The sequence below is a fragment of the Panthera onca genome, chromosome D4 (genome assembly GCF_046562875.1).
Source record: "Panthera onca isolate mPanOnc1 chromosome D4, mPanOnc1 haplotype 2, whole genome shotgun sequence".
NCBI lineage: Eukaryota > Metazoa > Chordata > Mammalia > Carnivora > Felidae > Panthera > Panthera onca.
Genome location: NC_138351.1, coordinates 2,926,409 through 2,947,894, shown reverse-complemented (window position 1 = coordinate 2,947,894; position 21,486 = coordinate 2,926,409). Strand labels below are relative to the sequence as shown.

The 21,486-nt window shown below is 40.3% G+C and overlaps 1 long non-coding RNA gene across 1 annotated transcript in view; it reads right to left on the bottom strand.

Annotated features, from left to right (window-relative positions):
- Positions 1-2,338: 2,338 nt before the first annotated feature.
- Positions 2,339-21,486, bottom strand: part of LOC132663738 (uncharacterized) — a 33,354-nt gene continuing 14,206 nt past the window's right edge. Inside the window, exons 2-3 of the long non-coding RNA XR_009603255.3 lie at positions 9,286-9,531; positions 2,339-5,912 (exon numbers count right to left, since the gene is read on the bottom strand). This is a non-coding gene — a long non-coding RNA (uncharacterized LOC132663738). The remainder of the gene's footprint in view (positions 5,913-9,285; positions 9,532-21,486) is intronic.

Genomic DNA, 21,486 nt, shown 5'->3' with positions numbered 1-21,486 from the left:
ATCAAATGATTTTTCTGCATCTATTGACAGGTTCATATGTTTCTTATCCTTTCTTCTATTAACGTGATATATCACACTGATTGATTTGCAAATGTTGAGCCAGCTCTGCAGCCCAGGAATGAATCTCACTTGATCATGGTTAGTAATTCTTTTTATATGCTGTTGAATTCGATTTGCTAGTATGTCACTGGGAATTTTCACATCCATGTTCATCAGGGATATTGGCCTGCAATTCTCCTTTTTAGTGCTGTCTCTGTCTGGTTTGGGAATTAAAGTAACGCTGGCTTCATAGAATCCAGAAGCTTTCCTTCCATTTCTATTTTTTGGAACAGCTTGAAAAGGATAGGTATTAACTCTGCAGTAAATGTCTGGTAGAATTCCCCAGGGAAGCCATCTGGTCCTGGACTCTTATTTGTTGGGAGATTTTTGAGAACTGATTTAATTTCTTCACTGGCAATGGTCTGTTCAAATTTTCTATTTCTTCCCATTTGAGTTTTGGTAGTGTGTGAGTGTCTAGGAATTTTTCCATTTCTTCCAAGTTGTCCAGTTGGTTGGCATATAATTTTTCATAGTATTCTCTGACAATTGTTTGTATTTCTCATGGGTTCATTGTGATATGTCCAATTTTATTCATCATTTTATCTATTTGGTTCCTCTTTCTTTTTTTTTTTTTTTTTTGAGAAGTTTGGTTAGGGGGTCATCAATTTTATTTTTTTAAAAAACTGAGCTCTTGGTTTCATTGATGTGTTCTACTGGTTTTTTTAATTCTATATTCTTTATTTCTGCTCTAATCTTTATTATTTCTCTCCTTCTCTGTTCTGCTTCTTACACAGGTTAATGATTACTATCTGTTTTCTTCACATTCACGCAGTAAGATCTTGAGAGATCAATAAATATGGGGGTGAAACCCCTGTTTGGGGCTCTTATCTCCTCCCAGACATTAGCTTCTCTTGTATTCAATGCTGCATCCTCTGGGTCCTCTGGGACCTCTGCCTATGGGAGAGGCCATACAGCCTCTACAAAATGCCCTTCTAGCACGGGAACTGCTCCCCATGTGGCTTGTGGACCCCTCAGACCTCGCTGCCTGCTCCTGGAGGATTCATCCTTCCCACCAGAGCACCGCCAGGTATTGAGCTGCAGAATTTCTGACTCTGCCTTCCCCTGTTTATAGAGTCCTAATGGTATTGAAACCCTCTCCTATCTCCCTTTCTTGTTCACTTGTGGGTGTTTCCACTCTTTCTCTCCACCTACTTTCCCTGGGAATGCTTTTCCTGTACTCTACCCCTTTTCTCTGTCCTCTCTCTGCAAAAACACGTCCCTACCCTCTGTGGCTTCTTTCTCCTCCACTTCACCTCTGTTCCATGTACCTGTCAAGTTATGCAGATAATCCTCAGACCAATTTTATAGGTGTGCACAATGGTTTGGTGCTGACCTAGTTGTATTTCAGAGACAAGAGAGGCAGAGAACTTCCATGCTGTTCTGCCTTCCTAGCCTCCCAAGATTTTTGTTTCTTGAGGTAGGCCTGTATCACTCTAAACTTTCCTCTTATAACTACTTTTGCTATGTGCCAAAGATTTTGGACCATCATGTTTTGATTTTCAAGTGTTTCCATGTATATTGAAATTTGCTCTTTGATTTCTTCACTGACCCATTAGTTGTTTGGTAGCATGTTGTTTAGTCTCCATGTGTTTGTGTTTTTCCTATTTTTTTTTTCCTTATGATTGAATTGCAGTTTCATATCATTGTGGTCTGAAAAGATGCTTCCTGATACAATGCTAACCTTAAATTTGAGACTTGTTTTGAGGCTTAACATGATCTATCCTGGATAAGGTTTCATATGCACTTGCATGTATATTTTGTTTTGGGGGATGGAATGTGTATATGTATTATCTGTTAAGCCCCTCTGTTCTAATATGTAACTTGTGGCCACTGTTTCCTTATTTTCTGTCTGATCTATCCATTCGTGTTAAATTTTCCTACTATTATTTTACTGTCAATTTCTCTATGTCTGTTAGTATTTTATGTATTTAGATGCTCCTATTTTGGGTGGATAAGTATTTATAATTGTTGTATCATTTAGTTTGACCTCTATCATTACGTGGTTAATTCCCCTCTCTGTTTCTTGCTACCATCTTTGTTATAAAGTCTACCTTGTCTGATAAATAAGCATTGCTACCATGGGTTTTTCCCCCACTTCCATGGAATCTTTTTTCCATCCTTTTGCTTTCGGTATGTGTCTTTACGTCTGTAGTGACTCTCTTTTAGGTAGCATGTAGATGAGTCTTTTCTATCCATTTAGTCACTGTAAGTCTTTTTTTTTTTTTTAACGTTTATTTATTTTTGAGACAGAGAGAGGCAGAGCATGAACAGGGGAGGGTCAGAGAGAGGGAGACACAGAATCCGAAACAGGCTCCAGGCTCTGAGCTGTCAGCACAGAGCCCGACGCGGGGCTCGAACTCACGGACCGTGAGATCATGACCTGAGCTGAAGTCGGCCACTTAACCCACTGAGCCACCCAGGCGCCCCTAGTCACTTTAAGTCTTGATTGGAGCATGTGGCATGTAATCCATTTCCATTTAATTATTGATAGGTATGTACTTACTGCCATCGGAATTGTGTGTGTGTGTGTTGTAGTTCTCTGTTCCTTTCTTCTGCTTTCCTGCTTTTAGCATTATGCTTGGATTTGTCTTTATTGGGCATCTAGTATAGATTTAGATTTGTGGTTACCATGGGGTTCATATATATCCTATATGATTAGCAGTCTAGATTAAGTTGATGATCACTTAAGCTTAAATACATTTTAAAAGCACTGAAGTTTTACTCCCTGTTTTATGTGTATGTTTTATATCTTTTTAATGTATCCTTTGACTAGTTTTTGTAGATGTTAATTGATTTTACATTTTTACTACTTTTGTTTTAATCTCCATACCAGCTGTTATAATGTAAACCAATGATTTTTTGATTTTATGATTCTACTTCACATTTGGCAGAAAACAGCCTTAGACTGATGTTTTAGTCCACTTACAGTAATTGTAACTACTCACAACATAGGATTTCTGCCATATTTCTGTTTCCTCCATATTCTATTGCCTTTTTATCTATCTTTTAAGTATTTTGAAATACATATTTTAATTATCTCATGCTGTAGACTCTAAGTCTAAAGTTCTCTCTTGGCCAGCAAGAGAGCAGATGCAGGATTAAAAGCGAGAGACGGCTAATGTCTGGGAAAAGACAAGACCCCCAAGTAAGGGTCCTTACCCCATATTTATTAAAATCAGAAGGCTTACAAATGTGATGGGAGTGCACAAAGAGACAATGAATTGGTAAACATGAACTCATGGGCATGAGGGAAAGGGGGTTTTGAGGATATACGGTTGGGGTTTGGGTCAATATAAAACAATCCTGGCACCAGGCAGATGGTTGTTAACAGCAGACAGGAGGTGCTGTGTCTGTTTATCTTAGCCAGCCTAGGGGATAAGACAGAGCAAGTAACCTCAGGGTTAACAATGCACCTTTTCTTTTGCTAATCAGCTCTGCTCTGCAGTTTCATCTGCAGTGCAGTGGTCTACAGCCCTATTTACCTGTTTGCCTAATTTGGTCCGTCCTTCCTGTGAAAGCAGCTTTCTGCTATAGTACTAAATTGGGGGGCACTTTTGCCCTGAATACCTAAGCTTGCTTACCTCATATACCTTTGTATTGGGGGCCTTTGCGCCCCCTCCTCTATTCTGGGGGCAATCCTGTTTCCCAAGCGTGGATGTGAGCATCCTATGGCTTTGTAATTCTTTATGCCTTGTTAACCCATCAGTGCAGACTCAGGGAATTCCTAAGCTTATTCTCCACAGTGCCCCCTTTTTGTTTTTCTTGGTTCTTTTAGTTTTGTGTTTGAGGACCATCATGACAAGCTCCTGGTCCTTCTTTTGCTTTTGGATGGCTTGGAGGTTGATTCTGCAAAGACATAAAAAGAGACACGGTAAAAGCATTCCACTTTCCAGAGTTATCCAGAATTTGAGATGGGTGCTAGCTGTGAGAAAGGATTTACATTGTGCCACATTTCCCAGGAATCAGCCCATTTTTAAGCTGATCTTCTACATATTGTAGCTGTTGGCACAATGTCATATCTAAATTTTCTGTATTGTCAGAGAGTTAGGAAGAAAAGACACTGCGAAGGTGTGCCTGGACAGCATCCCAAGCCTAGGGGTGATTATAAGGAATGCCAGTCATGCAGATATGCTGGTAGTTAGGGTCACAGGGCAGTTTAGAGTGGAGGAACAAGCCTTCCTGTTGCTTTCCAATAAATTCCACTGCAGCCTCAAGAGCTTCGAGGCAGGCTGAAACATGTTTATCAATGGAAGTCTGGCTTATAAATTCTTTGGTAGTGTTGACCATATTTATTAAGGACATGGGCTGTCTGGATAGTATGATGCAGGCTGACTCCAGCTACAGTGGCAGAGGCGATAACACCTACTGCTGCTAGGATGCCCATGATCAGCAGGCCAGCAAATCTTTTTTGCCTTACAGCAGAATGCCAGTGTTAAACAGGCTTGGAAAGCGCACCTAACTCCTGATAGATGTATATAGGGTTCTAGAGCTATTAACAGGAACCCAGGCTGAGACATGCTAACTACTAAGAAGGAGGAGATATTTAATTGGGTGATGTTATCAGTACTTACGCAGGATATAAACCAACTCTGGGAGGTAGAGATATGATAATTACTTCCTAGTTGTTGGATCTGTAAAGTGGAGGTAGCAAAGAAAACATAGGGAGAAGGGACACAACTAGTGGTCCATGCAAATTGATTGTTGTACAGGGAGGCCCAAGTTAGGTTAGTATGCTGATTTACATAAATTTCACCGTGGCTAATGGTACGAATGAAGAAGGGAAGACCTAGCTTCCAAAGGTTAACAAGACAACGTCCTTTTAATTTCCCTTTATGTGCAGAAATTATAGGTCCAGACAAACCTCCATCTTTCCAAAAAATACTCTCCCTACTAAACTGGTCAAAGGATATGGTCTTTTTTGAATATTTTGTTTCAAGATGTCCTCTAGGACCCCTGTCAATAATAGTCCAATTACCCCAGTGAAGGTTATGCTCAGTCTCTCCATTACAGGTTGTCCAAGGAATATTATTCCAGGGGTTGTCTGAATATTTGAGACTAGAGCAAGCTATAACAGGAATGTGAGATATGCCTTTTTTTTTTTTTTTTTTTAAGTATATCGAAGCTTATGGCTGAGAAAAAAAGTAAAATTGGCCTTGTAGAGGGTTTGGGTTGTACATGCAAAAGCCAGTTGATTTTTAAGACAAGCAGATAAATTGCTGAACTTAGTAACACACATAGGAGGCGCTGAAGTAAGCCATCACTGCGGTCTTGGCATATAAAGCTAATGTTTTTGTTCTGTTTGGAAGGGTGGGTTAAGACTGGCTCCTTCCATGAACTCTGTCATTATTGCTAATAGGAATATCTCAGGCTAGGAGTGTTAAGGTATCAAATATAGATGGCTTAAGGAGATGAGCCCAATATGAATATTGACCTTGGCCTGGACAAATGAGGGCAAGGAGAAGAATCAGGGTTACACAAATCGAATTTTTGTTAACGACAGAAATCATGGCCATCAAATGTGAATCAGGGGTATATATATAATATCACTGTGTTATAAGAGGATGCCGGCCTGGTTAGACAGGCATTTAAGGCTTCCCCATGTTATATGAGGGGCAAAGACTTGCATTTGTGGATTGGCTTCAGGATGAGGAGTCCGTGAAGAGGCTTCCTCCATCTTGAAAAAGAGGGGCGGTGGCCGCTCACTCAGTCATTCTCCGGAAGTCTTGATTCATTGGAAGATATCCTACGGGTCTCCACCATGCCATGGTAAGGCTTCACCTTACCCGGAGAGGGGATCCACAGAGGTCCGGAATCTGAAAGAACACGAGTATATCCTCGACCCTAGGTGAGAAGTTTAGTGAGCCCAGTTCGTGTGGGCCCCTTTCAGGGGTTTTGCATAGCACCTTAGGGTGACAGGGTTTATATTATTTTGAAGAATGTCACTCAGCTACAGTTAGTCCTTGAGGATTAAGATTTAAAAAGCTAAGAGTAATCATAGTATGATTAAGAAGGAGCTGAGGTTGTAATGCAGACAACCAGGGGTATCTCCCCCTTTTTGTTTTTTTTTAACATGTTTTTGAGAGTGAATATATGCTTATTTTACAACTGTTTCACCTGTGGATTATAAGGAATGGGTAATTCCAACCAAGGCTTAAGTAAAACAACTTAAAAGGGTGTGTTGTCCTGTTGTTTTACCCTTTTTTGTTAAAATTATTTATTTACTTATTTATTACCATTAACAAAAATATATCTTTCTGTGGTTGTCGTAGGATGCACTAATTTTATTTTGGCTCAGCAGTAACTTATATATTGATCATCCATCGGCCATTGGGGGAGAGGGCTAAATGACCAAAGTCAGGGTCTATTCCCCTGCCTTTTTTAGCAATGCCCATATAAATATGTTTCAGCCATGTGGATACCCATTTGTGGCATACAATGGGCTATGTTTAGTAAAATGGCTTCCACGTATCTTAGTAAAAGCCCTTCATATATTATCCATTCTTCATACGGTAGAGGCATCCATTCCTCTGCTAAACAGGAACAACACAAATGTGGAGGATTTGGAGGCTGGCACCAAGAGTATTACCATCATTTTCCCAGACTTTGGATCAAAGGAGGGGGAATCTTAATCTTAACCCTGTGTGTTTTTAAAATGCATTTATTTTAACCTTAGTCTGTTCTGAGCACATGTAAAATTTCTTTTTAAAGATTTTTCTTCACAAAACTTCTACAACTTTTTTTGCATTTAGATTTTGTCCCAAGGCATTTCTTTTCAAATAACCAGTCTTATTTAGGACAAAATTACTTTCTTTTACCTTCAACAAAATTATATTTCCATTTCTTATGTCTTTTTTTCATATCTACTTTTCTACATACAGAGTTGCTTTTCTTATTTTTATCAGTTTTAACTACATTTAGTAGATAAATTTTAATTCTTAGAACCTTCAATCTCCAGTGAAAACTAAGTAGTAACCAACTGTGAATTGTCTGTTATATGAGAAAATTCTTTAGGTGGTAGACTTATGAATCCATTAAGCATAAAGCATGTTTTTTTAATGGATTTATTTATTTATTTATTTTTAGCATTTATTCATTTTTGAAAGGCAGAGAGAGAGGGAGACACAGAATCTGAAGCAGGCTCCAGGCTCTGAGCTGTCAGCACAGAGTCCAACATGGGACTCGAACTCACGAACTCTGAGATCATGACCTGTGAGATCATGACCTGAGCCGAAGTTGGCCGCCCAACCGACTGAGCCACCCAGGCACCCCTTTAATGGATTTAAATATTCTTATTTTTTTTTTTTTTTGACTTAAGTCAGAAACATAAACCTATGTTAAGTACAAAATGCTTCAACATTCCATTTGATTTAGAAGAGGCCTAAATGTCTGAAGAACTTAGTTTATCATTTAAGCAAAACGTTCAAGTCTTAGGTTACCAAAGACCCTGAAAGCTATCTTAACAATTACCCATGAAAACAGCAAAAAGGCAAAAAAAGTTAACCATTAAGTCATCCTTTATGTTAACAAATTGGAACAGAGATAACATGAGCTTATTTGACCTTTAATAGACCTTAATAGAATAAGGATCTATAATTTAAAAGATATGCCTATCTTAACATTTCATCTGTGTCCCCTTAAAAGTTTACCATTGTTAATTTTTTTCCTGTGGAACCAGTGAGGAAATCTGAAGTTTAAGGGGGTGTTTTTTCCTTTTTGACAGTGTGGGGAGGAGGAGCTGATGCTACATGAGACACTGAAGAGCCAGATTTGAAGGCTGCACCCAAGGTAATGCAGAAACAGGAGGAATGGGAAGGGAAGGCAGAAAAAGTGAGGTGCCTCCAAGAGGCCTGAAGGCAGACAAAGGCACAGAGGGCAGAGAAAAGAGTTCACGTGGTCCTAAAGCCTGTCAGCTCAGATAGGTGAGCAGATACCAATTTTTGTTTTGTTTTGTATTATTTGTTTTGTTTTCCACTAGTGGAATTAGGCAGTCTATGTCAGGCCAGAAAAGACAGGGAAGTTCCCCGAAACAAAAGGAGTTTCGGCAGCTGCTTGGGAATATTCCTTAAAATCTCTATCCAGAGATAGACTAGCCAGAGACAATTAGCTCTAGTCATCATACTCATTAATCCAGGAAATGAATGAGGGAGAAGCCCTCACATGTAGTTAAAAGTAACTAGCATGTATAGGGAGAAACAGTAAGAGAGTTAGAGTCTCCTATATTGGGGATAACCTGTGTAAAATACACTGCACTATTTTAGTGGACTGTTTTACTGACAATGATAGGAAGCTGGGCTTGCTGCCTTGGATGGGAATATTGCCCTGTGCCAGACAGTTGTTAAAAAGACCCCAGAACAACAGCAGCAAAGTTCTGCATAGCACGAGTCATGCAAGCACATGAAACTCTGGGGCACAGATAGCATACCGGGCTAGGGTCAGAATGATGTCCATAGGAGAGCCCCAGTCCCAGACACACATGGAATAAGCACCACAAATATTTTCTAAAATGCCAATTGTAAAAGGGCTGTGATGGTCATACAGCTGAACTGATTTTTGCAATTCTTTTACTATTGGAAAGAGCAGGCCTTCATGGATGTAGTGCCCATTTTTCCTGATAATGGGAAACAGCTGGAATTTACTGGCCTCATGGGCTTTTTAAATGTACTTTTTCATTGGGCTAAGGACTTTATCAGAGCCGGCTGGTGAGGTTTTTAGAGGCTCAATATCGCCCCACCCTTTTGGGGGAGGAGGTGTATCTTTTGGCTGTACAGGCACCAGAGGCACAGCCTGATTATAGGGGGACGGAGGTTTTTCCTCCCTTTTAGATAACTTCATATACATTGTCCAAGCTCAAGGGGAGAAAAGCAGTGTGGATGATGGACCAGGTGAGGATTACCTCAGGGGGGACATTAGCCTTTTCAGAATGCCAGGCCTTCAGTGTTTTCTTTATTTGTTCCCATACTTCAAGATCTTAAGTTCCTTGTTCTGGGGACCAAGGGCAATTTTGTTGGACAGTCAGCAATAATCTAAGGAGAGCCTTATAATTTAGAGTAGTCCATGCTGTGTCTCCTAGGGACTGATGAATTCGAATATAGCACTTTTGTTTAGGGGCTAGGGAGCCTCCCATGGTAGAGCTCTCAAAACATCCTGTGGCAGCAAATCCTAATATAGTTCCACTTTATCCCTTACCTCGTCAGATAGAGACTGTATCCGGTGCGATTGTTTTCTTGGAGCCCCTTAATTGTCTGCAGCATCATGCAGTCCTCATGTCGCACCACCTCTTGGCCATGTTGGCTCCTTGCCCACGTTGGTCCATAGTACCCCTTTCCTTCTTTCACCTCAGGGTCACCATCTGTTGTAGACTCTAAAGTCTAAAGTTCTCTCTTGGCCAGCAAGACAGCAGATGCAGGATTAAAAGTGAGAGATGGCTAATGTCTGGGAAAAGACAAGAGCCCCAAATAAGGGTCCTTACCCCGTATTTATTAAGATCAGAAGGCTTACAAACGTGATAGGAGTGCACAAAGAGACAATGAATCGGTGAACATGAACTCATGGGCATGAGGGAAAGGGGGTTTTGAAGATATACGGTGCTTGGGGTTTGGGTCAATATGAAACATGGGGCGCCTGGGTGGCTCAGTCGGTTAAGTGTCCAGCTTCAGCTCAGGTCATGATCTCACGGTCCGTGAGTTCAAGCCCCGCGTCAGGCTCTGTGCTGACAGCTCAGAGCCTGGAGCCTGTTTCAGATTCTGTGTCTCCCTCTCTCTCTGCCCCTCCCCTGTTCATGCTCTCTGTTAAAAATACAATAAAAAATAAAAATAAAATAAATAAACGTTAAAAAAAATATGAAACAAAATCCTGGCTCTGGGCAGATGGTTGTTAACAGCAGACAGGAGGTGCCCTATCTGTTTATCTTAGCCAGACTAGGGGATAAGACAGAGCAAGTAACCTCAGGGTTAACAATGCACCTTTTCTTTTGCTAATCAGCTCTGCTCTGGACAGTTTCATCTACAGTGCAGTGGTCTATAGCCCTATTTACTTGTTTGCCTAATTTGGTCCTTCCTTCCTGTGAAAGTAGCTTTCTACTACAGTACTAAATTGAGGGGGGCACTTTTGTCCTGAATACCTAATCTTGTTTACCTCATATACCTTTGTATTGGGGGCCTTTGCCCCCCCCCCCCCCACCATTCTGGGGGCACTCTTGTTTCCCAAGCGTGGATGTGAGCATCCTATGGCTTTGTAATTCTTTATACCTTGTTAACCCATCAGTGCAGGCTCAGGGAATTCCTAAGCTTATTCCCCACAATCTTGTCATTTATTTCACTCTACATCTCTTAGTTGTTTTCTTTTTGGTTTCCCAGGGAATTACTAATAATATAACAACCTAGCTTGCATTAACACCAAATTCTTTTAATAGTATCCAAAATACTTGTTCATATACAGTTTTTGTTGTTGTGCCTTCCTTTGTGCTGTTACGTCACACAAAATCTCTTGTATATTTTGTGCCAACAACACAGATTGGTGCTTTATTCAGTTCTTTTAAATCAAGTAGGTTAAAAACAACAAATACATTTGTAGTGTCTTTTATATTTACCTCTCTGTAGTTAATACTTGCTGATGCTCTTTATTTCATCATGTGAGTCAAGTTTTCTCCATGTTTTTTCATTTAGTATTAATGACCTATATTTTTTTTTAATTTGAATTTTTTTAAATTCTGTATTAAAAAATTTTTTTTGATGTTTATTTTTAGAGAGAAAGAAGAAAGAGAGAAGTGAGAAAGAGAGAAAGAAGAGAGAGAAGTGAGTGGAGGAGGGGCAGAGAGAGAGGGAGACACAGAATCTGAAGCAGGCTCCAGGCTCTGAGCTGTCAGCACAGAGCCCGACGTGGGGCTCAAACCCAAGAACTGTGAGATCACGACCTGAGCTGAAGTTGGACGCCCAACCGACTGCGCCACCCAGGCGCCCCTTAAATTCTGTATTTTTGAGAGAGAACACATGCAAGCAGGGGAGGGGCACAGAGAGAGGGACATGAAGTGGGCTCTGCACAGACAGCAGCTTCAGTTCAGCGAGCCTGATGTGGGGTCTGAACTCATGAACCGTGAGATGATGACCAGAGACAAAGTCAGATGCTCAACCAACTGAGCCACTCAGGCACCCCAAGCATCCGACTCTTGATTTTGGCTCAGATCATGATCCCAGGTTTGTGGGATCAAGCCCCATGTCGGGCTCCGCACTGAGTGTGAAACCTGCTTAATATTCTCTCTCCCTCTGCCTCTCTCCTCTGCTTGTGTGAACTCTCAAAAAATAAAAGATTTAAAATATTTTTATTCAAGGGTACCTGGGTGGCTCAGTCAGTAGAGCATCCAACATTGGCTCAGGTTATGATCTCAGGTTTGTGAGTTTTTGTTTTTAATTATTTTTAATTTGCATCCAAGTTAGCATACAGTGCAACAATTATTTCAGGAGTGTATTCCTTAACTCCCCTTACCCATTTAGCCCCCCCCTCCCACAACTCCTCCAGCAACCCTCTGTTTTTTCTGTATATTTAAGAGTCTCTTATGTTTTGTCCCCTCCATGTTTTTATATTATTTTTGCTTCCCTTCCCTTATAGTCATCTATTTTGTATCTTAAATTCCTCATGAGTGAATTCATGTGGTATTTGTCTTTCTCTAATTTTGCTTAGCATAATACCCTCTAGTTTCATCCACGTAGTTGCAAATGGCAAGATTTCATTCTTTTTGATTACCGAGTAATACTCCATTGTGTATATGTACCACATCTTCTTTATCCATTCATCCGTTGATGGAAGTTTGGGCTCTTTCCATACTTTGGCTATTGTCAATAGCACTGCTATAAACATTGGGGTGCATGTGCCCCTTCAAAACAGCACACCTATATCCACTGGATAAATACCTAGTAGTGCAATTGCTGGGTAGTAGGGCAGTTCTATTTTTAAACTTTGAGGAACCACCATACTATTTTCCAGAGTGGCTGCACCAGTTTGCATTCCCATCAGCAGTGCAAAAGAGATCCTCTTTCTCTGCATGATTGCCAACATCTGTTGTTGCCTGAGTTGTTAATGTTAGCCATTCTTACAGATGTGAGGTGGTATCTCATTGTGGTTTTGATTTGTATTTCACTGATGATGAGTGATGTTGAGCATTTTTTCATGTATCAGTTGGCCATCTGGATGTCTTCTTTGGAGAAGTATCCACTCATGTATTTTCCCCATTTCTTCATTGGATTATTTGTTTTTTGGGTGTTTGAGTTTGATAAATTCTTTATAGATTTTGGATACTAACCCATTTGCAAATATCTTCTTCCATTCCATCAGTTGCCTTTTAGTTTTACTGATTGTTTCTTTCACTGTGCAGAAGCTTTTTATTTTGATGAGGTCCCAATAGTTCATTTTTGCTTTTAATTCCCTTGCCTCTGGAGACATGTTGAGTAAGAAGTTGCTGCGGCCAAGGTCAAAAAGGTTTTTGCCTGCTTTCTCCTCTAGGATTTTGATGGCTTCCTGTCTTACATTGAGGTCTTTCATCCATTTTGAGTTTATTGTCTTTGATGTAAGAATGTGGTGGAGGTTCATTTTGCTGCATGTCGCTGTCCCGTTTCCCCAGCACCATTTGCTGAAGATACTGTCTTTATTCCATTGGATATTCTTTCCTGCTTTGTCAAAGATTAGTTGGCCATACGTTTGTGAGTCTATTTCTGGGTTCTCTATTCTGTTCCATTGATCTGAGTGTCTGTTTTTGTGCTAGTACCATACTGTCTTGATGACTACAGCTTTGTAATACATCTTGAAGTATGGGATTGTGATGCCTCCAGCTTTGGTTTTCTTCTTCAAGATTGCTTTGGCTACTCAAGGTCTTTTCTGATTCCATACAAATTTTAGGATTGTTTATTCTAGCTCTGTGAAGAATGCTGGTGTTATTTTGGTAGGGATTGCATTGAATATGTAGATTGGTTTTGGTAGTATCGACATTTAACAATATTTGCTCTTCCAATCCAGGAGCATCAAATAGTTTTCTTTTCTGTTTATCTTCAATTTATTTCATAAGTTTTCTATACTTTTCAGTATATAGGTTTTTCACCTCTTTAGTTAGATTTATTCCTAGATATTTTATGGGTTTTGGTTCAATTGTAAATGGGGTCAATTCCTCGATTTCTTTTTCTGTTGCTTCATCATTGGTGTATAGGAATGCAACAATTTTCTGTGCATTGATTTTATATCCTGCAACTTTGCTGAATTCATGGATCAGTTCCTGCAGTTTTTTGGTGGAATCATTTGGGTTTTCCATATAGAGTATCAGGTCGTCTGCAGAGAGTGAAAGTTTGACTTCCTCCTGGCCTATTTGTATGCCTTTTTTCCTTAGTGCTTCCTGACTGCTGAGGCTAAAACTTCCAATACTATGATGAATAACAGTGGTGAGAGTGGACATCCCTGTCGTGTTCCTGACCTCAGGGGGAAAGCTCTCAGTTTTTCCCCATTGAGGATATTAGTGGTGGGTCTTTCATACATAGCTTTTATGATCTCGAAGTATGATCCTTCTATCCCTACTTTCTAAAGCGTTTTTACCAAGAAAGGATGCTGTATCTGTCAAATGTTTTCTCTGAATCTATTGAGAGGATAATGTAGTTCTTGTCCTTTCTTTTACTGATATGATGTATCACATTGATTATTTTGCAGATATTGAACCAGCCCTGCATCTCAGGTGTAAGTCCCACTTGGTCATGGTGAAGAATTCTTTTAATGTATGGTTGGATCCAGCAGGCTAGTGTCTTGTTGAGGATTCTTGCATCCATGTTCATCAGGGTAATTGGTCTGTAGTTCTCCTTTTTGGTGGGGTCTTTGGTTTTGGAATCAAGGTAATGCTGGCTTCATACAATGAGTTTGGAAGTTTTCTTTCCATTTCTGTTTTTTGGAACAGCTTCAAAAGAACAGCTGTTAACTTCTCTTTAAATGTTTGGTAGAATTCCCCTGGAAATCCATCCAGCCCTGGACTCTTGTTTTGGGGGAGATTTTTTATTACTAATTTCTTTACTGGTTATGGGCCTGTTCAAATTTTCTATTTCTTCCTGTTTCAGTTTCAGTAGTTTATATGTTTCTAGGAATTTCCCATTTCTTCCAGATTGCCCATTTTATTGGTGTACAGTTGCTCATAATATTCTATTATTGTATTTCTGCTGTGTGGTTGTGATCTCTCCTCCTTCATTCTTGATTTTATTTATTTTGGTTCTTTCCTTTTTCTTTTTGATCAAACGGTCTAGGGGGTTTATCAGTTTTGTTAATTCTTTCAAAGAACCAGCTCCTGGTTTCATTCATCTGGTCTACTGTTCTTTTGTTGTTGCTGTTTGTGGTTTTGCTTTTTGTTTCCAGAACACTGATTTCTGCTCTAATATTTATTATTTCCTGTCTTCTGCTGATTTGGGTTTTATTTACTGTTCTTTTTCCAGCTCTTTAAGGTGTAAGGTTAGATTGTATATCTGAGATCTTTCTTCCTTCTTTAGGAAGGCCTGGATTGCTATTTACTTCCCTCTTATGACCACCTTTGCTGTTTCCCAGAGGTTTTGGGTTGTGGTATTATCATTTTCATTGGCTTCTATGTACTTTTTAATTTCCTCTTTAACTTCTTGGTTAGCCCATTCATTCTTTAGCAGGATGCTCTTTAATCTCCAAGTATTTATCTTTCCAAAGTTTTTCTTGTGGTTTATTTTGAGTTTGATAGCATTGTGGTCTGAAAATATGTGGTATGATCATGATCTTTTATGTACCTGTTGAGGGATGATTTGTGTTCCAGTATGTGATCTATTCTGGAGAATGTTCCATGTGCACTGGAGAAGAACGTGTACTCCGCTGCTTTAGAATGAAATGTTCTGCATATATGTTAAGTCCATACGGTCCAGTGTGTCATTCAAAGCCATTGTTTCCTTGATGATTTTCTGTTTAGATGATCTGTCCATTGCTGTAAGTGGGGTGTTGAAGTCCCCTACTATCATGGTATTATTATCAATGAGTTTATGTTTGTGATTGATTTATATATTTGAATGCTTCCACATTTGGAGCATAAATGTTTACAACTGTTAAAACTTCTTGGTGGATAGACCCCCTTAATTATGATATAATGCCCTTCTTCATCTCTGGTTACAGTCTGTATTTTAAAATCTAGACTGTCTGATATAAATATGGCTACTCTGGCTTTCTTTTGGCAACCATTAGCATGATAGATGGTTCCCCATCCCTTTACTTTCCATCTAAAGGTGTCTTCAGGTCTAAAATGGGTTTCTTATAAACAGCATATAGATGAATGTTGTTTTCTTATCCATTCTGTTACCATATATCTTTTGATTGGTACATTTACTCCATTCACATTTAGAGTGAGTACTGGAAGATACGAATTTAGTGCCATTATGTTTCTTGTAGAGTTGGAGTTTCTGGTGGTCTCTGGTCCTTGCTATTCTTTGTTCCTTTTTGTCTTTTTAGTGTTTTGTTTGTTTTCGACTTTTCTCCCCTCAGTACACCTTAAAATTTCCTTCAGGGCTGGTTTAGTGGTCACAAACTCGTTTAATTTTTGTTTGGGAGACTTTTAATCTCTCCTTCTATTTTGAATGACAGCCTTGCTGTATAAAGAATTCTTGGCTGCATATTTTTCCAATTCACCACATTGAATGTACCCTGCTACTCCTTTCTGGTCTGCCAAGTTTCTGTGGATAGTTCTGCTGCAAACCTGATCTGTCTTCTCTTGTAGGTTAAGGACTTTTTTTCCCCTGCTGCTTTCATGACTCTTTCCTTGCCTGAGTATTTTGTGAATTTGACTATGATATGCCTTGTTGATGGTCAGCTTTTGTTGAATCTAATGGGAGTTCTCTGTGTTTCTTGGATTTTGATATCTGTGTCATTCCCCAGGTTAGGAAAGTTTTCCAGTATGATTTGTTCACATAAACCTTCTACTCCTTTCTCTCTCTCTCCATCTTCTGGGACCCCTATGATTCTGATGTTATTCCTTTTTAATGAGTCACTGAGTTCTCTAATTCTTACACCATACTCTTTTGCCTTTTTTTTCTGCTTCATTATTCTCTGTAAGTTTGTCCTCTATATCGCTGATTCACTGCTCTTGCTTCATCCATCCTTGCTGCCGTGGCATCCTTCAAGATTGCAGCTCAGTTGTAGCATTTTTTATTTCATCCTGACTAGCTTTTACTTATCTCTGCAGAAAGGGATTCTAATCTTTTTTCAACTCCAGATAGTATTATTATCTTGACTCTAAATTCTGGTTCAGACCTCTTGCCTGTATGTGTGTTGATTCTTACTCTTGTTCCATTCTGGTGATCATTACATGCAGTCAGTTTCAAAACTCTTATTGCACTTCTCATTTTGGCCTGATTTTTAGGTCTTTTCTCTCTCTGGTAAGGGTCTCTCTGATGTGTTCTATGGTTTCTCAAGTGTAAGGGTCTCTCTGCTGTGTTCTATGGTTTCTCAAGCCCAGCTAGTATCCTTATGATTGTTGCCTTAAATTCTGGATCAGCCATATTACTTTTATTTGTTTTTATTAGATGCCTGGCTGTGACCTTTTGTTGTTTTTTCTTTTGGGATGAATTCCCCCATCTTGGCATTTTGTCTAGGTCTGTCTTCTTCTGTGTTAAGAAAGCCTGTTAATTTCCAGCTTCTGAGAGTAATGGCTTTACAAAGAAGAGGTCATAAAATGTCCAGAGCCTCGTGCTCCAGGAAGTGTCCTGCATACACTCTGCTGCTGTATTTTGGTGCTGTATCCCTCAGGTAAGTTGCCCACAGAGTTTCTTCTTACCTGAAGTGGGCAGTATTTGGACCTTGGCCAGAGTGTGGCAAGTTTTAACTAGGTGTGCTCTGCTCTGCTCGTTAAGAGAGACCTGATGCTACTTACACTAGAATTGAAGCTTTGAAGAACTATGGTCTGTAAACATGTACAGGGGTGTGTGCTGGTATTCTGGGGGAGGGGTCTGCTACACTGTTCTTTAGGCACACTTGCCTGAGAAAGTACCAGAAGAGTGCAGGGGGGGTGGGACTTGGTGTAAGCAGGTCAGGCAGCCAGTATTGGTGCTGTGCTCTTTGCTGAAGTTGGTTTATGCTTAGGGATGTGGGAGGGAAATGGCACCAGCCAGCTTCTCTCTGGAGAGAGGAGTACATGCTGGCTGCTCTCAGGGAGGCAGTTTCAGAGGAATTAATAAATTCCCCTTGTACATTTTTCAGATCCCTAATTTCAGTCTCTGGGCTGCTTGCCTTCCTGGAGCAGCTCAGTGCACCGTGGGCTCTATCCCAGCCAGGCCAGCTGACTTTTAAAATTCCAGATTTCCAGGACCTAGTATGGTGGGTATCTATACTGATCCTCTGGTAAAGGGTCTCACCATGCTGGGACTGATGCAGGTTTGACCCAGAAGGGCAACTGTGCCAGAGCACAGTGGCATGCAATATGGAGCAGAGCAAGTGTCTGGGTTGGCTGCCCTCAGCAGGTGTCTGTGCACCTATGCTGAGGGCCAGGGTAGGGAAATGGCACCCACCAGTTCTTTTGTCCCCAGAGAGGTAATGCTACCTCTCATAGCTGTGCTCTAAAGAGAATGAACAGGCTCTCCCTCTGCCACTTAGGTGTTCCTTAGATTGCACAGTGTGCCCTGGAGGTGTTTACCTGCCTCTGTCTCTTGAGTAAGGCAATGTCCTCAGGGTTCTATCCCAGCCAAGCTAGGGAAACTCTGATACTCTAATCTTTGAGCCCTGCTGCTTGCAAAAACTCATGAAAATCAGCCCTTGTCATTTTCCCAGCCAATGGCTTTAGGGGAAGTGCTCTCCTTGTGCTTATCCTTGTGCTCTCTACTCTCTCTCGCCTTTCTCTGTGACCAGAGCTCCCTCCTCTCTGCAGCACCATGATCCATTTCTTCCCCAAACCATGTCTCTGCATTTCCTGTCTTCCTCAAAGCGGCCTCTTCTCTCCCTTTAGTTGTGAAGTTTGTTCTATCCAACTCAGGTTGATTTGTTGAGTAGTCAAAATGATTTGATAGTTATCTAGCTGTGTTTGAGGGATGAGGCAAGCCTAGGGTCCTCCTGTTATGCTGCCATCTTAGCTTCCTTCTGATTATAGTGATTTTTTATTTATCTGTGTAGTTATCTTTATCAGTGTTATTTCTTCATATGGCTTTGAGTTACTGTCTAGTGTCCTTTCATGTAAACCTGAAGGACACCCTTAAGAATTTATTTTGAGGGAGAGAGGGTTTGAGTGGAAGAGGGGCACAGTGGGAGAGAGAATCCTAAGAAGGCTCTGCTCAGTGCTACCCCAGCTGATGCAGGGCTCAATTCCATGAACTTTGAGATCATGACCTGAGCCAAAATCAAGAGTCAGATACTTAACCAATGGAGCCACACAGGTGCCCCTAAACATTTCTTACAGGGCATATCCAACAGCCACACTCTCCCTTAGTTTTTGTTTATCTTGTGATGCCTTAATTTTTCCTTTACTTTTGAGACAGTTTCACCAGATACAAAATTATTTGTTGACAGGTTTTTTTTTCTTTCAGCAATTATTAAATATATTATCATCCTACCTCTTGCTAAAGCAATCTTCTGAGAAAATGGCTTAATTTTATTGAAGATCCCTTTTATATGATGTTACTCTGACTGCTTTCAATATTCTTTTTGTTTTTAGCTTTTGATGCTTTATGTTTTGGTGCAGGACCCTGAGGTTTACACACTTGGGAGTTAACTGAGCTTTTTAGATTTAAAGATGCATGATTTTTTTTTTTTTATCACTTTGGGGAAGTTTTGGCCATGATTTATTCATAGATTCTTCCTGCCCCTTTCTTGCTCTTATTTCTGGGAGTCCTATGATGCATATGTTTGTATTCCTTTTTTTAAAGTTTATTTTATATTTTATTTTAAACTTTATTTGAGAGGGGGAGAGAGAAAATCCCAAGTAGGCTCCATGCTGTTGGCGTGGAGCCCAAACTAGGGCTTGATCCCATGAACCACGAGGTCATGAACTGGGCCAAAATCAAGAATCGGCCACTTAACTGGCCACCAAGGCACCCCCATATGTTTGTATTCTTGATGGTATTCTACAGGTCTCTTCTCTGTTCACTTTTCTTTTTTCTTTCTGCTCCTCAGACTTGATCATTTCAGTTGTCTTACCAAGTTTATTGACTCTTCTGTTCAAATCATCTTTAAAAACTCTAGCGAATTTTTCATTTGTTATTGTATTTTTCAGTTCTAGAATGTTATAATTTCTTTATATAATCCTTTATGTTGAGAAACTTTTTCCTGGTTTTGTTTAGCTCTTTTGAGCATATTAAAGATAGCTGATTTAAAGTTTTTGTATAGCAAGCTCAATTTCTGTGCTTCTGGAGCTCAGTTTCTCTTAATTTTTCCTCTTTGTGAGCTATATTTTCTTGTTCCTTTGCATGCTTTGTCATTTTTCTTGTTGAGAACTGTATGTTTTAAATACTATAATTTGGTAACTCTGGACCCCAGATTCTTCCCCCTCTTTAAAGTTTGCTTTTGTTACTTAGTGTTGGTTGTAGTAGTTTGTTTAGTGACTTGAGTAAAGTTTCCATTTGTGGGATAGTCTCTAAAGTCTCTGTTTCTTTAATGTATGGTCAGTTGAATTCCTAAGGAAGGAAGCAAAGGAAAGGAGGAACGAAGGAAGGAGGGGCAAATACAAAAGGAAAGGAGGAGGGAAAGGAAATGAAGGAAGGAAACAAAGAGGAAAGGAAGGAATAAAAGAGGAAAAAAATACTTCTTCAGTCTTTTACAGATTGGCTCTGTGTTGGAGCACTCACTCATCGTTTATTAGGCTTTTATAACACAGCACATGGAACAAGAATTTAAGGAAACCAGGAGAATAGTGTCCTAACAAATATACAGTATCAATAAAGAGAAATTATGAAAAAGAATGTAAATTCTAGATTTTAAAAATATAACTGAAGTGAAAAATTCTATGCAGAAGTTCAATAATAAGCTTAAGCTGGCAGAAGAATGAATCAAAAAATTTGAAGATATGTCAACTGAGATTATTCAGTTTGAGAAACTGATTGAAAAAAAAAACTAACAAGAACATAGCCTGAGCTACCTGTGGAATGCCATCAAGCATGCCAAAATGTACATAAATAGATGTACAGAAGGACAGGACAGATATAAAGAGGCAGAAACAGCATTTGAAGAAATAGTGATTGCAAACTTCTCAGATTTGATTAAAAACATTAAAAAGTGGGGGAGAAAGGGAAATGGCAGAGTAGTAAGGTCCTGAGCTTACTTCATCCCACGGACACACCGAGGGAACAACAAAGATGTATTGTATTTCACTCTGAAAATGACCTGAAAACTGACAGATCTTCCACAGCGACTCACAGAGGGAAGGCGACATCAGAAATGGCAGGAGGGGCAGAGAAGTGGTTGGGAACCAGGTCCCCAGGGTGAATGACTGCAACAAAAGGGACATCACAAGCTTGGAGTGAGGGAATCAGATCCCACAATGGGCACCACTACCCTTAGGACATGAACTGGGAAGATGAGTCCTCATATGTCTAGTTTTGAAAATCAGTCTGGCTTAACTCTAAAAGTGTCTGAAAACTACAGGAAATCTAGCTTCCACCATGTTTAGCCAGCATGCTAAACAACTATGCCAAGACAACCACAGAAGCAGCAGTTTCAAAAGTGCCTCAAGTACATGGGGTAGAAGGGAAGGGATCTCCAGACTTCTCCAGGAACAAAAGTATTGGCAGGTACCATTTTTCTTACCCTTCCCCAGCCTAGATAACTGGACCTTGTAGGAGATAGTTCTAACATTCTCCATCTACATTGCTAGCACCACATGCCCTGCCCATGTGTTCCTCTGATGACCAACCCCACCCAACTCATCCCAGCACATGCCCCTCCAAAGCAGTTACTATCCTGCCACATCCAGCAGGCAACCCCACTGGTACCAACACCCCTGCAAAACAACTCTTGCCCTGAGTATGTAGGTAGCTAACCCCATACACTAACATGGCTGTAGCTCCTGCAGGTAGGGCTCTTACCTGGGTGTGCAGTGAGCCAGCCCTGCCTTTTGTTGCCCCTGGTGTCATAGCAGGTAACTGCAGACAACCAGACTAAGCGCTGGTCATGCCCAAGAGCAAGCTTATGGTGGATGCAGCCAGTCCTCTCAGAAGCACAGGGAGAAACTCTTCCCACCAGTGAGCCTGCAGCAGCTGCACTGGACCTCTCAGCCACTAGTGTATGGAGTAAAACCTGTCCACAATGCACCTTCAGCATCCAGAGGAGATCATTACAGCCAGTTCTTCCCACCAGTATGCCCACAGCAATTAACAATTAAGGCTCAATGTCAGCAAAATATTAGCAACCCAAATTCAACACTACAGAAAAGGATCATTCACC